The following is a 20,908-nucleotide window of genomic DNA, read 5'->3' on the forward strand; positions in this document are numbered from 1 at the left end:
TTTTTTTAATTATGCTCTTCTATACTTTATTAGCAAATTAACCATCCATATCTTAACTGTAAAATCACGCATGCATGCTTCATTCTGTAGCTCAAGGTAATTGTAGGAGCAAATTGTAATAGTGTAATAGTGTATTCAGATGTTGTGGACTCAAATTCCACACATAACAAATACATAGTAAAATAATAAAAAAAATATTAAATATCACTTTCAACAAAATTGGTATAAATGCCATGCTGTTAACTTAATTAGTATTATTTTTAAAAACATATGTGCGATATATGCATATTGCAAGGATTATTTGGAACAATTCTCTGTCCTGTTTTGCATTTTTAAAAAGTATAATTAACATAAAGGTAAAAATATGTTTATATTGTAGTAATTTATTGTATGTGACATATAATAAATTGTCTTTCTGCTTCTCCCATTAGGGTTCACCACAGCAGATCACCAGTCCGCAGATTGATTGGCAGTGGAGTTTTTTACAGTGTCAAGTTACCAGCTCAATGCTCAACCTTCACAGAAGGCACACATGCACCCACTGCATGTCTTTAAAACTCATTCAACCACAAGAGGACATGCAGACTCCACTCCAGCTGAGAATCGAGCCAGAGAACCTCTTGCTGTGAGGTGACAACACTAACAGCTGCACCACCATGGCCATTGTATGTGACATATGATGGTTCTAATTATCTTTTTCTTGTTTTTCCTCTTACCCACCACTTATCCCTCTTTTTTTATTTTTATATGTGTAATCGCGGCATGCTGATGTCATAATTTTCTGACAACTGACAAAATAATTTCCAGCACAGGGAGGAAGAACAACCAGTGTGGCTCAGCCTGCCACCCTTCCAACAGCTGCTGCACTGATGCCCAACACACCCGGAATACATCCTGGCAGTCCTGCCTCTGCAGCCCCTGCGCTACCTGTGCCCTCAGCAATAGGTAGCGTTACCATGGTAGCTGGTGCAGTGGTACCCTTTAGGAGTATTGCTGGAGGTGGGGATTTTGTCACCTGACAGGAGCTACCAGGCATGGTGCATGAGGTCACAGAATATACCATTGGTGCACACCTCAGTTCCATGGAGAAGATGCTCTTTGGAATGCTGAGAAAACAAAAATGTCAAGCACTCCAACAGGAAGCTGAGGAAGATGACAGTGATGACAGTTCTGAGGGAGAGGACTAGATTCTCACTGCCCCATAGTTGATGGGTATGGGCCTCTGATGTATCCTCCCTATCCCCAATCATGGTGTCCCCTGACCTTTTGTGTTCCTCATCATCCCTGTCTCTGTCTTGTTTGTCCTCTCCTACCCTACTTTCTTAACCATGACATACCTACATCCCTTACCTAACATTCCTCTCTTACTGAAATAAAATTAAAAAAAAAACTGGGGACCTGCCCCACAAAAAAAATTTTGTCCGATACATAACTCCATTTCACACATGTCTTCTCGACACACTTGATTTGGTCCAATTGACTGTACAACATGATTGCTTCATTGTCACCCATCTGTGTTGTTGTGACAGTCCAAATTCATCAAATTCTATATACATTTTCATATTACAGTGTTGAAGAAATGGATAGCTATGTTTTTCCCAATTCCCTCCTTCAAATTCCTATATTGCTTCCCCTTTGCTCTTCCCACTGCTTGCCTCCCATTTGACCACTTTCCTATCTATCCCATTTTCACACCTTTAATCTGGACAAAAAATAGAATTACATACCTCACACATAAATAACAAATCCCTAATAAATTACTTCACTTTTTGTACTCTGCATTTGCTAGGAGTTTGGCATGATGCACCATTGCAGCATTTTGTTGAATGGTTCTTTGCATCCTATGACAAAGTTCTGTTACCTCCACACAATGCTGCTTAAACTGGCTGCGCTAAAGGAGTACACAAAGTAGAGTAAATGCACTATGTTTAAAAATTTACTCTAACATTTATTTAGACTGCTAAATGTATAAAAATGCTAATTCATATGTGTACTGTTGACATAATAAATTGACTGATGTTCATTTTTATAGAGTATTTCACTGTAGTCATTGCCTCTCACATTTGCAAAAAATATCACATTTACTTATGTAATGCCATCCTGAAAACTTGTGTAAAAAAATTAGATTGAGCTGGATTCAAACCCTCTATAATCTGTACTCGAAATATGAGCTCCCTGCTCGTACACCTGCTGCCACAGGAAAAGCTAGGCAGCAGCTATATTTCTTAAATTGAGTACTGTCCAAAGTGCTGATTGCATTGCCTTGCCGCTTAGAGTGTTTGCATGGAGGAAGGTGAACCAACAGAAATATTACTATTTTCCCATTTAAGCAGAGATCTGCATTTCCTAATCACTTAATTCCAAGCAAATGGGGAAGGCAATAGCAGTAGTCTTTCATATCGTAAAATATATGATACATTTCCAATATAAACTACACTATACTATGAACACCATAGTATCAGTCAGCTAGTTCTATTCTAGCATATATGCATAAGTAATTCCCAAGTTCAAGTTGTATTCATTAAATGTGAATCTTGCATGTGCAAGTACTTTGCTATCGATCACACAAACCAGTTGCTCAGTGGTGTGCAATGGAAAGAGCTGCATCCATGCTGATCACAAAACGTACGTGTGTATGTGTGTGTGTGTGTGTGTGTGTGTGTGTGTGTGTGTGTGTGTGTGTGTGTGTGTGTGTGTGTGTGTGTGTGTGTAAAATTGCATGTTTGTAATGTACCCAACATATTGATAAACAGGTGCATATGTCTCACTTCTTCAACATGCATTCCTGCAGCTTTTTGCATCTAGTTTGAGAAGCTGCCTTTTTAAAGTATACCTGCACATTGGAATCACTAGAGAAAATATAAATTCTACACTTTGCCCACCACTCTCATAACAAAATATGTTATCCACATCATATAATGATGATGTCATTATCTATAAGTCCAGTATGACAAGGCAAAAGCATATTTCAAGGATGGCATAATTACTAACTACTGGGTTCTGCAGATGGGAACAAAATTGTTAGGTGTGGGTTAACTTACCACAACATCTACATTATGTGTATGTCTGTATGAATGTGCAAATGTGTGTGCATAGTCAGAAGAGTATGAGTCTGTATCCTACTATCAGTGGTCCAGTCTCATGGAGAACAAATATTTTGACAGTTCTACATGCCTACATATCCATTTCATACAGGCCTCCCAACATTTTCTCCCAAATATACAATGATGTCATCTTCTATAAACTGTCCAGCAACAGTATAAAAGTCAGACTTGTGCCATGGTGGTTGTGTCAGGTACTGTGCTTTCTAGATTGTGTAACTAGTTAGGTAGGGATTCTAATCTCACTACAGTCAACTGATGTGTGTGGATATAGTTAGAAGAGTATAAGTCTATATCCTACTGTCACCAATCCACTCCCATGGAGAACAAATATTTTAACAGTCGTACTTGCCTATACATCCATTCCATAAAGGCCTCTTGACATCTTTTCCCAACTGTACAATGTTGATGTCATCTGCTATAAATTGTCCAACAGTGTAAAAGTCAGACTTTTGCCATGGCACGTGCATTAAGTACTGTGTTCTCTAACTTGTGTAACTAATTAGGTAGGGGTTCTAATCTCACTACAGTCAACTGATGTGTGTGCATAGGTAGACAAGCATGAGTCTGTATCCTACTGTCAGTAATCCAGTCCCATGGGGAACAAATATTTTGACAGTCATACATGCCTACACATCCATTTCATACAGGCCTCCCAACATATTCTCCCAAATATACAGTGATGATGTCATTCACTACAAATTATCCAGCAACGGTATAAAAATCAGACTTGTATCATTGTGACCTGTGCCATGGTGCTTGTGTTAAGTACTGTGCTCACTAGCCTGTGCAACTAGTTAGGGAGGGGTTCTAATCCCACTGTGGGCACTGGTGTGTGTTTGTGTTCAGTTAGTTCACATTTTAGACAGCATTTTAGAACAGCACATGAGACACCCCTATTACCATCTTCTCACCAAATACTACTGATATTATCACCTATGAAGTGTTGTCTGACACTATGAAAGCCAGACATGCGCTGTGGTGCTTTTGTTAGGGTTCTGTGTTCTGTAGATAGCTTGTTAGGAGTTATAATCACACTACAGTCAAATAGTGTTTGTGTTCTTTCAACAATCAGTCTGGTGACAATTTTAGAATGGCATGTGAGTCCACAGCTATGTCAGACACTCCACCAAACATTTTCTCATTAACATACAGTGATGATGTCATTGTCTATAAAATTAACTCTGTCACAATTTAAATCAAATTTGTGCTGTGGCACTAATGGCAAGTACTGTGTTCTCCAGCTTCTGTAACTAGATAGTTAGGGTTTCTAATCTGACAGCAGGCAACTTGTGTGTGTATTTATTCAAATAATATTTCTGAGAAAATTATACACTGAGATGTGACTCCACATCCATGTCAGACACCCCTCGCAACATCATCTTCTCAGCATACAGTGATGCTATCATACTCTATAAAATGCAACATGACATTGTTAAAGTCAGACATATGTGGTGGTGTTAGTGCTACATTGTATGGAATCCAGCTTCTATACCTACACAGGTGTAATGTTCAAATCAGACCCAGTCTACTGCTGTGTGTGTGTGGTTGGTGTTACATTAAAGTAATTGTATGATCTTTTGAATATCTTTTTATTTTACTACCACTTAGGACAATCATTAACATAGCCCCATGAATCCAACATCCCCCTTTTCCCTTTAGGCACATGACATCCTTCCTGCAGAGGACAAAAGGGTGTCCTCATCTCAAAGATGCATACACACATTATGAAGCAGAGTCCTTCCATGAATCTCTGCGAGCTATCTCCAGACCACTGGATGTGTGATTGCTAATTCTGTCATGGTGTGGTGTATATGTCACATATGGACAGAGGCAGTATACAATGCAATTAAGCAAATACACACATATGCACATGGCCTTGCTATCTTTCACCATACAGATGTAGGGATTTTTGTTTAACTGGTATAATAATGTCTATGATTGTATGTGATGTTGGCCATTAGCCTAATAATGTCCTATGACCCTATGAACATGTCACGTTTCAGCGTTGCTGTCATCCACATGTGCTATATTGAAGTGTGGGTGTACGGCAGCTCTACAAGGGGTATTACAATCTATGATGTCAGGTAATGTATTGATGGCCGCTGCTGCGATTTGATTACATATTCTTTCCATAACAGCTGTAGTAATATGCCTGCTGAGAACTGTTGACATAGGATGATACTGTGTATATTGTTGGCTTAGTAAGGCATGTGTTTTTGTAGTAGAGCATATCAACATTGTATGCAGTTCTCATTGAACCATCACAGTGAAACTTGCAGTATGGCATATGTAAGCAAGTATAGGTTCATATTTTAGTACTAAGCTAACTGCCCTTGCGAGCCATTTTAAGCCTAGCCAATTATCCCTTGTGAGACTCAAACCCTGCACCTTGTGTTTGTAAGGCAAACACCTTAGACATTATGCCACCCTCCCAACCCCCTATTCATAGCATCATTAAATGTCTTGTGACATACATCAATATAAAGTCATATTGACTACATGGGTACATACGTTTTTTGTCATCCACATGTTGTAATGCTGTGATATACACAAACATATCACATGTTTTGATTCAATTGCAACTTTGTAGAATTCATTGCATGTGCAATTGTGTTGCTATTCTCAAGGATTATTGAGGTGGTCACCAGCACCACTGTGTGACTATCAGCATTTGTGTCAGTAAATGTTCTGCATGAGCCAAATCCAACTCATTTGTAATGTGTCCATATGTGGTATCAGGGCACTCACACACAGCTTTCCAATGAAAAACATATAGGCATATGTTGTTCAGTTTATGTAATTATGCGATATTGGTAGAGTTATATGACTGTGTGAACAGTACCACTCTGTGTCATGTAACCAAGTTTATATTTCGAGGTGTTGTCACAAATCATGTTTTTAAATAAATGAAAAATGTTAAGAGTAATACACAACTAAGAGCAGAGTTGTTTGTGGATGCCATCAGCCATACCCACCCAGAGAAAATAGACAATCTGCAAACTGAGAGTTTATCTCAAAATGCACCTCCCTGTCCACACTGTCCATCAGCCAAAGTATACATGCAAACATTAAAGAGCATCTCATCTGTGTGCTCTCTAAGGCTACAAACACAGAATCAATGGGCTCTGATAATATCTCATGTTGCCTATACAATAACTTAAAACCTGATGTAGCAGACACACTTAGATCCCTGCTTAAACACAGCCTCCATACAGCCTATGTTCTGGCAGAAGGATGTGCAGCAGCAGTCATCCATCTGAATGAGGAGGGACCATCACCTGATGCAGGGACTTATAAACCCATAATCCTGACTCACCTCAGGCAGACCAAAGATTCATCATGGACCTTATAAAAAAGGGCATAGGTAATCTCCTGACTGTGTACCCAACCCATTTTTGATTTGTTAAGGCTGCATCATGTCTATTACATCTGGTTGGTGTCTTCAAGAAAGTCTCCAAGCACATGCATGAGGAAAAACTGTCATTCCACATAACTTGACCAGGCTAAGGCATTTGACACAAATCCACACGCAGGTATTACTGAGAAACTGTCTCACGTGGCATAAATACCTATGTCACTAAGTGGGTAAGCAAATGGATCACAAACAGGACACAATAATGTCAAAGTGTGTGAAGTTACCACTCACAAGACTGCAGTGATCAGGTCCATACCTCAGGGTTCTTTACTAGGGCCTTTCCTGCTCAGTATTTCAGTCTCAGAAGTCAAGACAAACTTAGACATCCTTTGTCTAACCATCTTTGTGGACGACTGCAAATTGTTGACAATTATTGAATCTCAGAATGCTATTGTTGTACTGCAAAAAGTATTAACACACACACACAAATGATTGCTGCCAGAGCCATGGAGACACACTAGATGAACAAAAAGCATAATTAGTCCCTTTCTGAAAGCAAGTACACAGTCTAATTTCAATATAGACAGAATACCCCTATGAGCAGACCAAGTGGTACATTACCTGGGTACTAAGGTAGATAGTCAGCGGAACTTACACCAGCATGTGCCCAGAGTGGAGACAAATCCCTTGTATATAGCACAACTACTGAGTATGGGCAGGCCATCCACATCAAAGGACATTATAATCCCATTGTTTTCAACAATCATCACACCAATGATTGAATACGATGGACATTTTTTCATGTTCCTCACCACACATCTTCCAGGGATGATTTACTCTAGTGTATCATTTTTGCCACACTGAGATTCCACACATCTTTTGGATCATACATAAGTATTCTTTGTGATGCATAACCATTAGGAGTTCCCTTCAAGGTGTTATACAAGATGCATGTGTGATACAGCTTCCTGTGATGCACCCAGTAAGTACACATCTCATTGACAACACTGATGGCATGAGTTACATTCTTGCAAATGTGGATTATGGCATTTATATGTCATGTAAACCTCCCAACTAGCCAGGGTTGCTCATAATTTAAACTACAGGTGTAACAGTGTACTTCTTAACACCTCCCCGAAAGTGGCCATTTCTGAGGAAGGTGTGCTTGAGTCCCCTTAAAGATTACTGACAAATCATTACAGCTATACAAGTGTATTCATGCAGAACATGTGTAATAATTCACAATAGTCCAACCAAACAACAGATGCCCGGGAGACCCTCGCACGGCCAAACAGTCAAGTTGGGCAATCAAAAAAAGCCAGCGAGCATCAGCAGGATTCAAATCAGAAAGGTTTTATTGTATATACATGTAGGGATGAAAAATCACCCTACACACATCAAACCGGTTTCGGCTCCCAGGAGCCTTCTTCAGTGACATACAAAAAATACAAATGAAAATCAAAGTATCAGAATGCAGCCATATAAATACAGATGGGCTATCCATTTAAACCAATCACAGCACCACATAAATAATCATTATTACAATTGAGCATTGAGGCCAGGTGGAAACAAAGCCCCAAGTTTTATAATCCATTTCCTTTCCTTGGAGCTTAGTAATTCAAGCCAGTGCTGTTTATTCAAACATCTACCCTTGATACAATCAATGGTGGCAAATTTGAAAGAAGCTGAGGCATGTTTTAGGCAATGTTTATATAATGCATTGTTAATACGTTTATTTTTAATGTCACTCAAATGCTCACAAATTCTAAGCCGGAAAGGCCTGGAGGTCTTCCCGACATAGAAAGCAGAGCAATTACAGGTCACCAAATAGATGACCCACTCAGTGTTACAATTACCCCAAAAATTAATATCAAAAACAGCAGACGTGTTTGTAATAATGATTATTTATGTGGTGCTGTGATTGGTTTAAATGGATAGCCCATCTGTATTTATATGGCTGCATTCTGATACTTTGATTTTCATTTGTATTTTTTGTATGTCACTGAAGAAGGCTCCTGGGAGCCGAAACCGGTTTGATGTGTGTAGGGTGATTTTTCATCCCTACATGTATATACAATAAAACCTTTCTGATTTGAATCCTGCTGATGCTCGCTGGCTTTTTTTGATTGCCCAACTTGACTGTTTGGCCGTGCGAGGGTCTCCCGGGCATCTGTTTTTTGGTTGGACTACTGGTTGCTCAGCTGCTGGGAACCGTTGTCGGCGTTTTTCAAATCCTAGTTAATTTTTTACTTTATTATTGTATCTGTATGCAGCCTTGTTTTATTTAGCCAGTTTGGACTTATTGCTGACATTATAGACTTTATTTTGTTGGCAACAAGTGAACAGCCGTTTTCGGCGGTTCTGTTACCTTTGGGTTACGTCCGGATCTTCACGCAACTGCATTTCCTGTGCGTTTTTGGCGTACTTTTTCCTTGGAACAGCTTTTCGCATCAACGCCAGCTTTGAATTACGATTTTTGCTCTTTGGGCTAAACGAACTAATTTGTGTGTGTTATATTACACTTTATCTGTTTTGTTCATGGTTATTCCATCGGACTATCGTCTTTTCCTTGATGTTCATATGTATATGGGGCATGTGTGGGTAAGTTTACAGTTGGGCGCAATTACACTGATACAGTCATATTTTTCGTGACTATTGTGTACACACTATATAACATTACTGAGTTGATACTTGCAGTTTGTTTGAACGCCATTCAAACTCTTTTGGATTTATTTGGCGTTAGTCAAATGTTATCTTTGTTATATTTATTTATACCACATTTATTCATATTTTTTTGTTTATGGTTGGTATAGGCAAGCTGCAAGTTTTATGTCTTAACTTTGTTTGAAGTGCATTGTGTGTCTGTGTCTGATTATACAGCTTGTCTAAGAGCTGAAACCTATACACTTATTCAGCATATATAGTGGTTTTTGACAATATCCAAATGGTGAATTGTTATAGTACATTGGATACTGTCAATGAAGTTTTATGCATTGTGAAAACGGAATTTAAACAATATTTATGATCGTTGAGGGGGCAGTTGCATGGCTATATATTGTCTTGCATATTTGAGCCCATTATTATAGGTCATATATGATATATATAAGCCAGTTTGTGTCAGCTGTGCTGCTTTATTTGTATAGCACTCATCGTGTCATGATTTCCACATGTGATTTCAGTTTTCTTTTTTGAGACTAAAGTCAGGGCCCCAGCAGTATTTCTGTTTGTATTATTTGCTGTTTGGCAAACATTTGTTGGGGATGAAAGATAGTTTTTGGGTCCAGTTTTTTATGATACTATTCAATAGTTTATTGATGTCCACATATGTTACATGTGAGATGTACACCCAATATGATTTGGGGGACTTGTTTTAGTTTTCTGATATAGGCATAATGTTGCCCATTTTAGATATATACATATTGACATTGTTGAGCCATTATTGCTTTGGTGCCAAAAATTGTTTGTCATCACATATTTAGGGGTGTTTATCTGTGGATATTTTGCTGATTGATACAACATATAAATTGTTGATTCTTGGTATTATTTTGTAATGTTAGGGTGTTGGTCCAACTTTTTATGGTCTGGCACTGTTTACAATTGGCCTTTGGATTATTTCTGTTCTATTGGGATATGTCTACACCAATACGCAGCAAGACGACTTGAAAGTAGTTGTTTGATTGGTTTGGCTGCTATATTGTATTGGGTCATTTAGTGGTGTATTGATCCAGAAGACTTATACACAGTAACAGTTGACATATTGTTATTTGGTGTATAATGGTCTTTTTTTGGACAATTAGAAGTTTTGGTTTCATAATTGTTTAGACATTCCTTTTAGTTTCTTTGGCCTTTTTGATAGACACGCTAAATATCGGCTCATCTTCCACAGGACACTTCATATTTGGTGATATCTATTTTTGTCAAATTTTGGGATAAAAAAGATGGCCCTTTCACCTATTATACAGGGTCTATCGGCTGATATGGATGACTTAACGGTGTTTGGCATAGATAAACATGGCTTGTTAACTACTACCAATATTTTGGAATCTGATTTGGATGCACAATGTGATATGTTTTTCAATAAAATGGGTAACAATATGAAAATGGTTAGGAATAATGTGTGGCATTTACGTCTATTTAAAGCATACCAGCAAAAACACATTACCCCCCGGGGCCTTAGGGTTAGGGTACAACCTTTGGTTTCTCAGATTGATGACCAGCTTATTGAGGATTGGGGTCATATTCAGCAGTTGGCCTCCTCTAAATTTGTGGATGCCTTGGCCAGTTTTTATGAGCGCAAGGTGCAACAAGGGGTCAAAGATTTGGAAACCATTTGTTTGGAGGCAAAGAAATTTGAAGTTTGTGATTCATTTTTGACACAGATTAAAAAACTTACCACAGATTTGTCTAAGTTGGAAAGTACATTGAAAGACAGGAAAATTAAGAAATTTCTTAGGGATGTGGGGGACTATGAGAGGGGTAAACCCTTTGATACATCAAAGAATGTCACCTTCAAATTACCTAGAGAGGGGAATAAGTATGACAACAGGTCATCCACACCTAAAAGAAAAAGGCAGAAATCGATTCTTAAGAAAAATACTGGTTTTTCAATAAGTACCTCAGGTGAGGATACTTCCTCTAATACTGAAGGTGAATCTGATATACATTCCAGAGAAGGGTCACCTAAAGCAAAAAGGGACAATTTTTCACACCCTCCCAATTCAAATACAGACGAGGGGGGCGGAAACATAAGAAACGATATATCCAAACCAAGTCTGGAGACACTTTTGAAGATCATGACACAACATTAAGTTCCCATTCAAATGTTCACAATATTTCATCGGTTGAATTGACCGATGCACAACTTAATATATTGAATAAAGGGCTCAATTTTGTCCCAGGGTTTTTTGTTTCTGAACAATCCTTGGCTCAGGATGTGATTAACTTTTGTCGAATATTGAACTTGAATTTGTTTTTTGATAACAGTAATTGTGATGTTTTTGGTGATAGATGTCATGATTTCAGGTTTAAAAAGTCAACATTTAATCCACCTATGTCACACCTAGTGGGGGTATTTCAAAAAAATGTTCTGCAGGACATACATTGTCATCTCAAAGATTTTCCAATTCTTTATAATAATTTGTCTGTTGATGAAATGTCCAGTCTAAATGAGCTTATTAACAATAAAGACCTTGTTATCATCCAGGCTGATAAAGGTGGAGCGGTGGTTGTATTGGATAAGGTTACCTATGATAGTGAAGTTATGAGACAATTGGGTGATATGCAGTATTATAGGCAGATGCCCTTGGATCCTTCACCACATTTTCAACATAAAATTTGTGAATTTCTAACTGAGGCAGTTGAGGAGGGTATTATTACCCAATATACCAAAGAGCAACTAATAGTTGACTCACCTAGTAAACAATATATATATATGTTACCGAAGATCCATAAACATCCCACAAATCCACCAGGTCGACCCATCGTCTCGGGACATGGGTCACTTACTGAACCACTGTCCTAATATTTAACCCAATATTTAAAACCTTTATTGGGTTTTATTAGAGCCAGAATTCAAGATACCACCCAATTCCTGGATATTATTAATAACTCTCAACTGGAATCACATTGGCTTTTATGTACCTTGGATATTACTTCCTCTGTACGAATATTCCACACTGGGCAGGCTTACAAGCGTTGGATTATTGGCTGGCTAGGTCAGGTTTATACCAACCTGGATTTAACACATTTCTTATATGCCTTACAGAATATGTTTTATCCAGTAACGTTTTCTATTTTCAGAATCATTGTTATTGGCAAACTAAAGGTACTGCTATGGGTGCATCTTTTGCACCCATATATGCAGATCTTTTTATGGCATATGTTGAAGAAATTGTCATCTATGACCACAGCCATAATATCTACATGTGTGAGATGGATATTTGGCGTCGTTATCTGGATGACTGTTGGTTGGTGTGGAAGGCTGATGAAGGCTATCTAATGGAGTTCCTTGGATATCTCAATGACAATATATGGGGGATAGAATTTAAGTTGACTCATCATAGGAACAGGATGGTATTTCTTGATGTAGAAATCAATAGAAATGAGGATAATACCTTATCAACCAGGATGTTCAGGAAATTCCCAGAATTTAATTCATTGTTACATGCTACCAGCTTCCACCCACAACATGTCATCCAGAATATACCCAAATCACAATTTCTTAGAGCCAGGAGAATTTGTTCCAGCCAGCAATCCTTTTTTGATGCCCAGGAGGATTTGACACAGAGATTTATTAGGAGGGGGTATCGCCCAGGTACAGTTTATTTAGCAAAAAGATCTGTGTCTAATATCAACAGGGATGATTTATTATCATATAGAGACAAGGAAAATAACAAAAGGCCACAACCCTTGCGTTTGGTGACCACATATGGACGCAATACACAGGGTTTTAAAAATATCATACACAGACATTGGAATGTTCTCAAAGCTGATCACAAACTTAATCTTTTGCTTCCTGATACATGTTCCTTTTCATTCAGAAGGGGACAGACTATGGGTTCCAAATTTATTCATTATAAAAGAGTTGGTTCTGATTTCTCTACTTCTACCCAGTTGTCGCTCATGGGCAAACCTATTGTTGGATGCATGCCTTGTGGACATTGTTCTTTTTGTGTTCGTGTTTTACGCACCAATGAATTTAGTAGCAAAAACACGTCTGCTGTTTTTGATATTAATTTTTGGGGTAATTGTAACACTGAGTGGGTCATCTATTTGGTGACCTGTAATTGCTCTGCTTTCTATGTCGGGAAGACCTCCAGGCCTTTCCGGCTTAGAATTTGTGAGCATTTGAGTGACATTAAAAATAAACGTATTAACAATGCATTATATAAACATTGCCTAAAACATGCCTCAGCTTCTTTCAAATTTGCCACCATTGATTGTATCAAGGGTAGATGTTTGAATAAACAGCACTGGCTTGAATTACTAAGCTCCAAGGAAAGGAAATGGATTATAAAACTTGGGGCTTTGTTTCCACCTGGCCTCAATGATCAATTGTAATAATGATTATTTATGTGGTGCTGTGATTGGTTTAAATGGATAGCCCATCTGTATTTATATGGCTGCATTCTGATACTTTGATTTTCATTTGTATTTTTTGTATGTCACTGAAGAAGGCTCCTGGGAGCCGAAACCGGTTTGATGTGTGTAGGGTGATTTTTCATCCCTACATGTATATACAATAAAACCTTTCTGATTTGAATCCTGCTGATGCTCGCTGGCTTTTTTTGATTGCCTAATAATTCACAATCACATATTTTATGTCAATGACACAGATTAATGGTGGTATTATTCTGATATGGTCCATGATTGTGCATGCTTCTGTCTACTGTTGTCCATAAGCCTGCTGCTATGTGTCCTGATGGGTTGAGATCTGTGCTGACATCGCATTCATAATCAAGCAACTCATTTTTCACATTTTCACAATATGCACATACCATCTATTATATATAACATCCTTGCTAAATGTCCTCTCCAGTGATGATGTCAGGGTGTATATATAACAACCAATCATCTCCATTGCTATGTGGCTTTGTATGACAGTCACATAATATACAATGACTGTGTGATGTTATGAATGAACCCACAAAGGGGAGATGTAAGCAGCAGTACATACTGCATTATGTACATATGTGATTACTGTTCATGCTACAGCTGTCTTGACTTTGGGGTGTACATACATTGACATGCCATTCATTATCTGGTGTATATTACCATCTTTTATTTGCCCTCTGTCCTTTCTTTAGTCCTACCTTTCATGTCTGTGGCCCTTTTCAATACACACACTTCCCCAGACTAGTGTATTTATAATGCAGTCTATGTACTCTTGGTTAACACCACAAAACATTTATTTCAGTATGTTAAAAAAATGCGTAGTGTACATTGCAGTGAGTACACTTTCCTATAATCTGTTAGTACTGCAGTCATTGCCTTAGCCCAGGTGGTCACTGTGTCTGTCTGCACTATCTCGCAGAACATGTTTGCCCGTAGGTGAACTTCTATCCATGTCTAAATGTGTTTGTGCTGCTTTACGTGGTTTCCTGGCTGGCAACACTGCTGCTGGCCATGAAACCTTGCTTGTATCCATGTAAGCACAATGTGTGGCATGCATATGCAATTACCGCTGCTGCTCATCGTACTAACATGTAAACTCCATGTAGCCTTCATGCTTAGCCTACACAGAGGTTATTGAATCCCCAGGTCATGTTTACCAATGATCAGCTGATAAAGTCTTTACACCTTTCATGCAGTATGATCAAATTGTAACTGTTGCTTGCTCAGTCCACGAGTCTTTAATAATTCTACCTTTTATAAAACATGCCCCCAGATTCTCAAAAGCTTGCACGGAGTGCAAGATGAGTGCAGGAGTCCGTGCAGGCAATATGTCTGCCGTGCGATCCAGGAACAGCCTGCAAGGGCGTGCACGACAGCTCCAGCACTAATCCTGCACAGACTAAGCCCTGGTATGCAAATCACTTCATCTGCAGGAGAAATTCATGCAAATGAGTTGATTTTGCAATCCAGAAAGCTTGCAATAGTCCGTGCAAGACTAGTGCAATCTGCAGAAATGTATTCGGTTAGTTACCGAGTACATTACTGCAAATTCCAAAATGGAGCTATGACAGCTCCAAATAAAGGCTGCATATCATTGAGGAAGCATGCCAATGGCCAAGTATAAGGCCATTGGCATTGCAAACTGTGTAAAAAATGAAAAAGTCAACTTTTGTTTTCGTCGATCCCGGCTGTTTAAGCATAGGGCAGCAGTGCGCAAATGGGATCGAGGGTAAAAATAAGAAAATAAACTTAAAATAAGCATTCTAACTAAAATCAGTATTCTGCCATGCAAGTCAATGGCAGGCAGAAGACAACCTGGCCAGTGAGTAATGGTTGCTAAGGGGGGAGGCTCAGTGTGAGACATGTAACTAAGCATTAGCAGGCAATCCTATGCAAATGAGGGGAAGGATAGTGGATCCCAGATTTCCCCAGGGTGTGAGGCAGGTCCCAAGAGTGTAAGAGTATAAATAGCTGAGTGCAAGACTAGGATATAGGTGACATCATGGGGGAGGGTGTCAGGCATACTGTAAGTGGATTGGAGCCCTGTGGCTCAGGATTGCCCCTAGCTTAGCACAGCTCAGCTAGAGGTGTGTCCAAACCTGCCTAGCACCCTTTACAAAGTGGAAGTGGGTGTGCACACCGCACACCAGGTTTTACAGGAAGAAAAAGGAAGTTAAACCAGGAAATAGCAGTTATGTGCACATTTGAGCACTCCATTTGCGCGGTGTGCACGCAGGCTTAAACAGGGAGGAAATGGGAAGGGAAAACAGCAGTAGGAAGGTAATCAAGGAGAACTAGCTTAGCTGGCATGTGAAATGCATCAGAATCAGCCAATTACACAGACAGCAGACCAGCCCAGCCCAGAACACTACTATAAACTAAGCAAACACCTTCCCCTCTGTTTTTTCCACACTCTACACTACCGGTGTAAACAAGTGGGGAAATTTTAACAAACAAACCTACAAAATGAGAAGGGCTGCAGCAGGCAACATAGAACAACATGTGCAAGAGGCTGAGGGTGGTGAAGATGTGAATGCCGCTGAACAATCCACAGTAAGGAGACGGAGAAGAGTGCACAGACCCAGGGTAACCTACCAGGAGCAACATGAGCTGGAGATAGTGGAGCGCTATAGGGTGGATAGAGACCTCCTACAGCAAATTGTTGAGCTATGCTGACCACACCTCACACATCAAACTGGCCTAGGGGAACCCATCCTAGTGGATACCAAGGTATGTGTAGGCCTAGGTATACTAGCCACAGGTACCTCCCAAAGCACAACTGGGGATATTATGGGCATCTCACAGGCATCAGCATCCACGGTATTCCACCAGTTCCTTGATGCCATGGCAGCACATGCCAGTGAGAACGTATATTTCCTCAACACATGTGAGGTGTTGACCAGCAATATGTGTCTCTTCCACCAAATAGCAGAATACCCTGGGGTAGTGGGTGCTATAGACTGCACACACATATGCATCAAAGCACCACCCGGTAAGCAGGGTAGGGACTACAACAACCGCAGGGGCATCCCCTCCATCAACTGCCATTTTGTATATGATGCCCAGGGCATTATAATGAATGTGTGTGCTGGCTGCCCTGAAAGTTATGATGATTCACACATATGGCATCTGACGCAGCTGTACCACAGATTGCCAATGTGGACATCCCCTACGGCCACCTAGTGGGGATGCTGGGTACCCACTGGAGCCATGGCTGATGACACCCATCAGAAATGCACACACACCTGAACAACAACACCATAATGAGGCACACGCAAAGGCCAGACATATAATAGAGCATGCTCAGGTCACAGTTCCTGTGTCTGGACACATCCGGTGGAGCCTTGTAGTACTCACCAGCTACATGTACCCAAACTGTTATGGTATGTGCTATGCTACACAATATGATCCTGTGGAAACAGCTGCAGAAGGAACAGCATGGGGCAGGGGCATACAGCCCCCCACCAATGCCAAGGCATGTACACGCACAGAGTGACTCGGGGGAGGAACAACCTGAGCCTGCCCCAGTAGGCAGAAGGAGGCGTGCCAAGTATGGCCTGGCCATGGCAAAGAAGCAATGCATAGCATATACACTGATGCAGTAGGGACCCAGGGAATGACACCTCTCTCTGACTCGCACAGACAGTAAAAGGAATGCCAAACATGACACTACCTGTGCTCAACCATGTATAGGGAGTGTACTATGCGCATCCGACATAAGCAGCCCTTCAGCACCGTCCTCAAGTATGGCATACCCTCAAGGTAAGTCAATCAACCCACCAATTGCCAAATGGAGCAGAATCTGTTGTTACCTGTAGCTATGATATGGATTTGAGCATGCAAGGGAATTGGGTGGGCGAATGTTATGGCAGCAGACAGTAGACACACACAGTGGCACCATGACATCTGTAACACATACTGGAGTCACCATAGTAGCCAGTACTACACAGGGTGACAAAACCCACTGCAGGAAATGGGCTGTGTGACTTGTGTCCATAAGACCCACACATGCCAGTCAGGAAGGTGTAAATACCCAACAACAGTTTCAGCCAGCAGGACAGGTGTAGACAAACACAAACAAATGCTGTACTATGGCTTCTGAATGAGCCCTATGGTTAACCCCTCCCCCAGGCCTACACAGATAGACCACAGCAGGCCACGCAGTTGGATGTAAGTTGTGAAGGCTAGGAAGTCAGAATCTAATATGTTGGTAATTAAAGCTAAGATCTGTAGTACACTGGTATGCCTCTAGCCAGCACGATAGGTAAGACTACAGACTGAAATGGAGTACCTGACATACCAGTACAGTCCTAGCAAATGTGTACAAGTGTCAGGTGTGTCCCCCCATCCTACGTACACTTATAGTAACAGTCAGGTGTGCCCCCGCACTCCTGTGTAGAAATGTAGAAACAGTTAGGGTCCCCCCCCGTTATACAGAAATGTAGCAACAGTCAATGCCAAATGACCGATGGATACCCTGCAGACACAGCATGCTACCTGTCAGTGTACAACACAAAGGTCAGCACCGCAGTACAAACTACCTGGACTTGATCCACACATGCAATACAGATGGCCATACTGGGCATGCTCCCACACTTAGAGGAATGAAGGCAATGTCAGTCAACAACATACTGAGAGGTCATACTGGGCATGCTCACACACTTAAACACATGAAGGCCATGTCTGCAAACATCAGTGGACCAGACATATCTGGCAGTTGCAGTTTTTAATGCAGACATGTCAGTAAGCACCACTCCTGCATCTCACACACAGTGGATAGGAATACAGACACATATGTAAGGACAACACACTATAATAAGTCAAAGGTAGATGGATATAGATGTGTGGAAGAGGGTGACTGTGACAAGGAGCCATCCAGGCCTGTCCCACCCAGCACACAGCCAAAGGGCCCCAAACACATGAGGTGCAGATATCACTCACTGCAGATACTAGCCACCAGTATCTGTCAGCATGACAGACTATGTGGTGCACGTGCCAGCTGTGCAACATGGCTGTACAAGGAAGTAGTCATCTAGTAGCTGTATACACGTACCTGTGACATATGACCCCGTGTGTGCCCGCATGTGGCATGTCAACCCCTACATGAATGGGTTATGGCCCATGCACACACCGCCCTCCCCATAGCAGTATTATGGCAAGCCTGCTGAGGTCATCCAATGTGTAATACACCTTTGGGAGAGCTGTAGCTCAGTAATCTCCATGGCGCATCCCATAACTGTGTACTGCTGTACTGATAAACTAGTTAGGTAGTAGTTCTAAGCCCAGACTTGACAAATGTGTGTGTGTGTGTGTGTGTGTGTGTGTGTGTGTGTGTGTGTGTGTGTGTGTGTGTGTGTGTGTGTGTGTGTGTGTCTCTGACTGTTGAGAGAGCAATGATTTTTTAGGCTACTCACACTCCATACAATTCATATACTCAACTTTGGCAAGGCTGCTGATGTCACTCACCTAGAAATACACCTCTGGGAAATTCATAACCCAGTAATCTCCATAGCACATCCTGTAACTGCATACTGCTGTAGTGTGATAAAGTGGTTAGGTAGGTGTTCTAACCCCAGACTTGGCAACTGTAAATGTGTGTCTGACTGAGTAGAGAGCAATGCTTTTTAGGCTACACAAACTCCATACAACTCATATACTCAACTTTGGCAAGGCTGTTGATGTCACTCACCTAGAAATACACCTCTGGGAAATTTATAACCCAGTAATCTCCATAGTGTGTCCTGTAACTGTGTACTGCTGTAGTGTGATAAAGTGGTTAGGTAGGTGTTCTAACCCCAGACTTGGCAACTGTGTGTGTGTGTGTGTGTGTGTTTGTGTGTCTCTGTCTGCCTTAGACTGAGTAGAGAACAATGCTTTTTAGGGTACTCATACACCTTAGAATTCATATACTCAACTTTGGCAAGGCTGCTGATGTCACCCACCTAGAAATACATCTCTGGTAAAGTTGTAGCTCAGTAATCTCTGTAGCGCATCCTGTAACTGTGTATATATATATATATATATATATATATATATATATATATATATATATATATATATACATATCTAGATATGTTGTATCTGTTTAGATATTAATATAGGTACACACACATACATCTAGATGTTGGTATACATTCTCTGTACTGTTGCATGACTGTAGTGGATGATATGTTTCTGCAAACATCATATACCTTTGTATCTGTCATGACTTAGTGGTAAATCAGTTTTTGTCTATGGTGTGCAGGGTCCTTGGTTTGAGCCTTGCAAGAGCTGTCTATTATGTTGCTGGGCAGAATACGGCCCATTGGATACACAGTGATTAAGGCACGTTAAAGCAGTTGTAAGCAGGTTTGCGCGGGTTTGTGCGGAACTAAGCAATGCCTACACAGGTTAAGCAATTCAGCAGCTAGTATAAGAAACTGTAACCAGAATTTAGGATTGCTTACCTCCACACAAACCCGCGTACAGCTGCTTTACAGTGCCTTAATCACTCTGTATCCATTGGCCCTTGTTCTACCTAGCAACAAAATAAACAACCTCTGCTAGGCTCAAACCCAGGACCATGCACATCATAGTCCAAGTGATTTACCTCTAAGCCATCTCAGATATACATAACCCTGCTGTATTCACAAACATATCATCCAGCCCAGTCATACAACAGTACAGAGAATGTATTCCAACATGTAGATGTATGTGTGTGTGTGAAACTTTATTAATGTCTAAACAGATACAACATATTGATACATGTAAATAAATATATATATATATATATATATATATATATATATTTATATATATATATATATATATATATATACATACACATATATGTAAGCAGATACATATATCTATATAAATATATATGAACATACATCTGAAGATAAAGTGGGAACATAGCAGAAATATATATGTCCACATACTCCATTAATGGGGTTGACAGGCGAAAACAACATACGTCATGCACGAATAGGTATTTCCCTCCCACAGCCAAACATATCTTTCCTGCAATACACTACCAACTGTTGCAGATCCCATAACCAGGACCTTACACGGCAAGAGCACAAGATGTTAACAGTACTCCATCCCACGTGTATGATGTCAGGCTGGCATTAGTAACATATCATGCAGTACAGTCAGGCTCATGATGACTCCCATTTTGCAGTCATCTGTTACCTTTGTTAGCCAGAGTCATGTACTGTTGGCCTGTACTTCAGGGATGTAGATGCCAAACAACAGTGGTCCCAGGATTGAACCCTGAGGTACTCCACTTGTCACTTGTCTGGGGATGGATTTCAAGTCAGTTACACCTACAGTTTGGGTTCTGTCAGTAAGCCAT

The sequence above is a fragment of the Protopterus annectens genome, chromosome 4.part1 (genome assembly GCF_019279795.1).
Source record: "Protopterus annectens isolate FY-2018-M chromosome 4.part1, PAN1.0, whole genome shotgun sequence".
Lineage (NCBI taxonomy): Eukaryota > Metazoa > Chordata > Ceratodontiformes > Protopteridae > Protopterus > Protopterus annectens.